This window comes from Myxocyprinus asiaticus, chromosome 39, assembly GCF_019703515.2.
Source record: "Myxocyprinus asiaticus isolate MX2 ecotype Aquarium Trade chromosome 39, UBuf_Myxa_2, whole genome shotgun sequence".
NCBI lineage: Eukaryota > Metazoa > Chordata > Actinopteri > Cypriniformes > Catostomidae > Myxocyprinus > Myxocyprinus asiaticus.
The window spans coordinates 16,247,086-16,253,825 of NC_059382.1; positions in this window are offsets into that span (position 1 = coordinate 16,247,086).

Here is a 6,740-nt window from a genome sequence, read left to right on the forward strand (position 1 = left end):
TCCAGGTGTACCTAGGAGAATTGGTGCTGTTTTGAAGGCAAAGGTAGTCAAATATTGATTTAGCTTGTTTTATGTTTACTGCACCTTGTATGACGTTAATTGATATATGAAAACTATTTATGGCATTATTTTTGAAGACATCCACACTATGCAACAGTTTTCACAAGTGCCTAAAACTTTTGCACAGTACTGCATATATATACAGTATATATATATATATACACACACACACACACACAGAGTTGTGGCCAAAAATATTGGCACCCTTGTAAATATGAGTAAAGAAGGCCGTGAAAAAATATGTCTCTATTGTTTATCCTTTTGATCTTTCATTTCAAAATATTCACAAAAATCTATCCTCTGGTTATCAAATATAAAAATTCTTTTTAATCCATTTTTTATTTAATTTTATTTAGCCTAAAGTTTTATTTATTCTTATTTCTTGTTTGATTTATCAATGTCTATGAAATACAAAATAGCTACTGTATAGAAATAAACTTGCTTGCCTTCTGTTCTCCTGACTCTGACCTCTGTTTAACCGCCTACTGTAGTTGTTGTACCATACAGTGCAGCTCTTAACACTCTGGACCTCTATAAACAGTGCTTTAAAACCACTCTTCCCCCAGCTTTCTCTACAGACACTTTGGTTATGTATGAGCGTTGTTGTTTTTGTGTTGAAGCCCCTGCACAGTGCGCATGAGAACTGCTGGGGATTGAGTTGAGTCCCAAAGAGGGATGGCAGTATATGTGCTGGGCAAAGACGCCTCTATGCAGATCAGTGCAGTCAAATTGGCAAGAATTTGACTAGTTTTAAAAGATTGAAGCATTTCATGTAAGAAAGGACTGAGAAAAGGAAAAACACTTCCTGAGCACTTTGGTTTGAGGTTGTGGCTTGCTGATTTTCTTTAGCATTTTTTGACATACTGATGATATCTGTGTTATGGCCTCTGCTTTAAATTTGAAAAGGATTGTTCACCCAAAAATAAAAATTCTGCCATTTTTATGTTGTGCCAAACCAATATGACTTTCTCTGTATTACTTGGGACACAAAGGGACTTATCTAGCAGAATGTCCAAGCTGCTTTTTTCCATACTCCACCTGTCCCTGTTCCCCATTCACTTTCATTATGTTGTAATGGTGGCGGCCCCTGTACTAAATTTAAATTCAAAATTTTAAATGAAATTCGGGTGCCAGACAGGTTTAGGCCCGTCAAAATTAATACCTTTATCCCAGACAGCTCTAAAAGCCACCAATTACATGCATTATATGTATTTTAAATAAATTCACAAAATAAGAGTGTTTCAAATTTCAAAGCATAAATGTATTATTCAAATAGCATAAAGAAAACAAAAGGCAAGGAGTCCAAGACTCATATGAAAAAGAACAGCATATAATCATTAGCACATAATTTACAACAGAACAAAACGCACAACAAAAATGACTAAAGTGTGGGTGTATGTGTGTGTATGTAAGTAAATGTATGAGAGAGAGAGTTCAGGCCGTAGGAGAGTTTGTGAAATGGTGCACGCTGGGTCCTGGAGAGTTTGCATGTACCTGTATGACGACTGTGGGCAATGTTGCAGGACGCAGAGTGAGAGTCCAACAAAAGGGAATAAAGGTAGGTCAGAAGAATCAAGGAATCACCTGGCACTTCCACTTTAGACCTTTAATTTACCGTCACACCTTGACCATGGAGCTCTTTGGCGATTGAAGATCCTATGAACTCATGCCACTCCACTTTCACTCAAGAAGTGCAATCAATGGCTATGAAAAATCCAGGCCTCACTCTCTGGTGATAAGCACTGTCAAATTTGTCATTTGTTGTTTCTTCCTCTCTCCTCCGATCGCATTCCTAATCCACATCACAGTACACAAAATCAGTACACTTTCTCCTTACACAGCTTGGCACACCTAAATTTCACCACACCCCAGTTTCAAATCTCTCTTCTTTCGGTGAACAAACTCTCCCCCTGTTCCTCACTGTTACCTTTATTGTTGACACCTGGCAATCTAATGAGCAGCCATTTTAGGTAGTGCACAGTACTGCTCCGCCACAATGCTGACCAACACTGAACAACATGAGAGTGAGTAAATGACAAAATTTTTATGTTTGGGTGAACTATCCCTTTAATTTGGATTTTGCCCATGAGGTGTATTTCTACACCATCTAAAAAGTCCTTCAGAAGTGCTGTGCTTGAGCTAATAAATATGGTTTTTACTGTACAGTCACAACAGAACTTGTCTGAAGTGAATTCTTACCCTCATGACTAGCTCTCAGTGGCTAGTTGTCTAATCTTAGGAATCAGATGATATATATATTGTTTGATGAGAGCAATTTTTCTACACTCATTCCCCCTACTGTTACTCTAGACTGCCCCGCTACATTTCACTTGAAAGAAATTGGCTCACTTACTCTGTCAGTTAAACCTTCTGACGATGAGGGGAAAACTCTGTCTCCGTCTATATGAATATTGTGCCTGACTGAAAGCACACCAAGATTTTACACCAGGTCAGTGGTAGAGAATTTGAAATATTATTTTAGATCTTCAAAGCAAAGGCAGATTTCAGAGGATTCCTCCAGTCACTCTTGAGTATAGTCAATAGTGGGCTAGGGAGAAGACAGACAGATGATGACTGAGTTGAAAGGTGGAGTACAACAATGAAAGAATCCTCTGCAGTCCTGTATGGAAACGTCTCAGACATTACTCTTATCTTCTCCATTTCCAGTCCATCTGTCAGTCTATGTATGACAAAAGTTCATGAGCCCCCTTTGGTCCTACCAGTCATGTGCAGGTTATTTAAGGACAACAAAATCAAAATGTACTTGATAAATGCAAAATGTTCTTATTTTGTAAAATTAACCAGTGCATGTTGTTCTAATGCGGAAAAATGTGTTTTTGAAATCTTTCATCAAAATGTAATAATCTGTCTGCCTCTTAAATGAGTTTTCATTTCTGTTCGCGTAACCAAGGTTGTGTAAGTAGGAAATAATAATATACAGATAATCAGGGGTATAGCAACCGTAATAACTTTACAAAAAGGTTCTATTTGTTAACATTAGTTAGTACAATAGGTATCATGAACTAACAATGATTTTTAACAGTATGTCTTGGTTAATGTTGATTTATCAAAATACTGTTGTTGATTGTTTCTGGGGTTTTTTCACATTGCATTAACTAATGTTAGCACATACCAATTTTACCATAGACAATATATTAGTATACAGTAAGTAGTAACTAATGTTAACCAAGATTAATAAATGCTGTAACAGTATTGCTCATTGTTCATAATAACTATTGCATTAACTAACATTAATGAATACAACTTTGTTGTAGTGTTACCAATAACTTTTTACAACCAGGTGTAACACGGCTTAAATGGGAAAAAAGGAGGTGGGAACTGGCTGAACAGTCAAAGTAATGTTTAATGTAAAATTAAAACATAAAGACAAGACAAAACAAACACACACACGGCAGCTGCGTGTGGCTCTCTCTCTCTCAAACTGCCGCATCCTGCTGCACTTATCCCTCCTCGTCACACCAGGATAAAAATTTTTTTTTTAATCTTTAATATTAACATATTTTTTAAATTATACACACACACACACAAAGCATCATATTTTAAGAGTTTTTAAGAAAAAAAATGCAGCTTGACTAATCCAGTCAAATCCTGATGGATAAAATTATGTCCTGGCTTACATTAGTTGACACTAAAAATTTAAGACAGTTAAATGCACTGCCGTCACATTGTCTTTAAGCATCCAAACCCATGGCTCTCTCTCCATAGAGTGACAAAAGGCAGTAGCCCAACACATCCAGATGTCTTTTTAGTTAGCAATGTCAATTAAATTGGGCAAATTTATTTAAATTTGGCACATATATTGCTTGTTCGAAAGCTTTAATTATTCAGCACAGTTTGGGTAGGTGAAGCTTATGGCCAAATGTGCCAACAGTCTCAGGCAGTGGTGAAGGGAATGAAGGTAAATGTGAGTGTGTGTTTTTGTTGTAAAGGGGGCTTTGTGACAAGCATCAAGGAAAAGAAAAACCAAGGTATTGTGGCTGCATAACTTTGAGTGGATATAATCATCAGAAAGCAACCGATGCCAGAAATATCCATTGGAGGGGCTTTAGGCAATGCAAAGAGGCCTGAAAAGAGAGAGATAAGAGAGTGAGTAGGCAAGGTCTATTCTCCACAGCCAAAGGCACCATGTCTGTAGTAATACTTGCCCATCGTATGCTGAAACACTGTCCTAAAGTGGCCAACTGGTGACCCTCTGTTTCCTAGTGGGGAATTGATGTTGTTGGCAGACCGTTGTAAGATGAGCAGCACAGCCTGTCCTGCAGTCTGCTTTGGAACGTGACAGGACTGCACAGACCTGTCAAGAAAGAGATATGCCTGTTTAGGTGATGTGACCATACCTTGTTAGTAGTGGTTTGCTGTGCCACAGAGAGTTAAGCTGTGGGCAGTGTGACGGAGGCCCAACTCGAGGCTTCAAAGTCATTCTAAGCAGCAGGCGAGTCCTGAACTAAATCCATCCTTTCATACTCACAGTGCTGGTTTTCTTTCCTGGTCCTGTCCTCAGTTCTCACATGGTTTTGTATGGGAGGTCTGACATAATGTGCAGACCATGCAATGGCTGTCACTGAAACCTGAATTCTACAAATAAATACAGCTGGGATGTGTTAGGCTGAATGCAAAATCTTCTGGTATCACTCCTGTGTCCTCTGTCTCACTCTCTCTCTAGAAAGATATATTGTAGATTGCTAATATAATGAGAAACAAACAATTATTTTCCAGAATAACAGAAAAAATCATATAATTAAGGTTTTTATTTGATTGAAACATTTAAATGAATTAATAATTTTATGCGCTGATTAATCAAAATAATGATCAATAATCAATATTTGATGAGAAAAGTCCCTAATGAAGATAATTCAAAGACATAATTATGGTATACAGGTAAAGTATTGATTTGACATTACAAAAAATGGCTAGAAGTCAATATATTGTAAATGTCATCATGGTTTATCAAGGCGTTCAAATTTCTGTATGGTTTTGTTAAAACCTTTTAAGTCAGTCTAATTATTTCATGAGTTCACTATTTCATACTGTCCTGGTGCGCAGTAAGATAAACAGATTTGCCCTGTGATTTTCAGACTCTGTGGTTGGTCCAGTCACAGCCTCTTTGGAAAGGACCTTTGGCTAGCAGTCTGTTAAGAACAACACAAATTAGTCATCCATGTGTCTTTGTACTGTATGTGGGCCCTAGAAACTCCCACCAGACACATTGTTCTGGCTTAGTGAGGAAAAGGGATCAAGTCAGGTGAACAAACGCATTGTTTAATAGCACTCCTATTCTGTTCTCCCTGCTTTAAAAACATGTTATTAACAATTTTTTGTTAATGTTAATGTTTTTCGCCCAAATTTCCAAGAAACAAGACAGCACCAGAAAACCACCTTGTAACCTTAAAGACTTCAAGAAATGATCTTACTGGCAGCAGACATCTCTCACTGAACAACTCTTCCCAGTTATAAATCACTTTCCTCTCTATCAAATCACTTGTATTTCAAGTTGATGAACATACATACTTGACTGGAATTTGTCATTGCTCAGAAGTTACTCTTTCATAGCTCAAGAGACTTAATGGAGTTCTCAGTTATGTTTCATTTAAGTGTCAAATTTTGTCTAAGATTCTCCTAAAATTACTAAGGAGAGATAAAAATATAAACAAATAAGACAGTTGTTGAGATACAGTACAGTACAGAGCTATGTAAACCATTTGGATAACACAGCTCAGATCATTTGTTCTTGAAGGAATTTAATGAGAAATGTTTGACTTCACAGTAAAATATCTGACTTTTGATTGAAGACTTTGGAATCTTGTATATCTGAGCAATTTTTTGACATTCTTGAAATCCCTTCTGAAACTCTAGAGGAGACATGTGAGATTTCTGCAATCTTTTTCTCAGGAGAAAAAATGCAGAAGCAGGAGACTTAGGGCTGTCCATTTAATCTCATTGCTGTCTGGAAAAACAACTGAGAAATTAAAGAAATCTTATTTTTCTTTTTCTTTCCCTGGGTTCAAAGACTGTGCTAAGGACCTCATTTTCCCGTCATTTGGCTTTTTTTTTTTTTTTTTTTTTTTAATAACATTTACCCTGCCCACAGCTGCCAATGCTGTGGCTCTGCAGAGTGGACTCGCAGATTGGAGTAAGTATCTGATTGACAGCTCAATGAGCACTCTGTCACCCTCTGCTCCTCCTAGCCAAGTGTTATTGATTCAGCTGGAATTGATTATGGCTTGAGATGGCTTTTCAATGGACTGTGGCCTAAGTAAGACAGTAAGATTGGGTGGTGGTGTGGAATGAAGGCACCACTGGACGGAACAGAAGGGGGAGATAGGAGACAGATAAAAGGACTGTGAAGGGAAGATAGGATTAGGTCAGGAACTGAGAGTAACAGGTTGTTTGTGGACAATCACATAGTCAGTGGTATCTAAGAGATGCTGCCCCGAGATCAAAGAATTTGTACACAGAGTCTGACACGACATCAAATTAATCCCCTGACACCGCAACCCTTGTTGTTGGTGAAATCAGCTTCCTAAATGACCTCAAAACAGTCTGGGACAAAACACTGCTAAAATTCTCTTAACCTTGAGCAAGACTAGCCAGGTTACAGAGAAATTACAATCTTTCGTTCCCACTTTCACCGTGGCCAATATCGCCATTGGGTTGGTGTC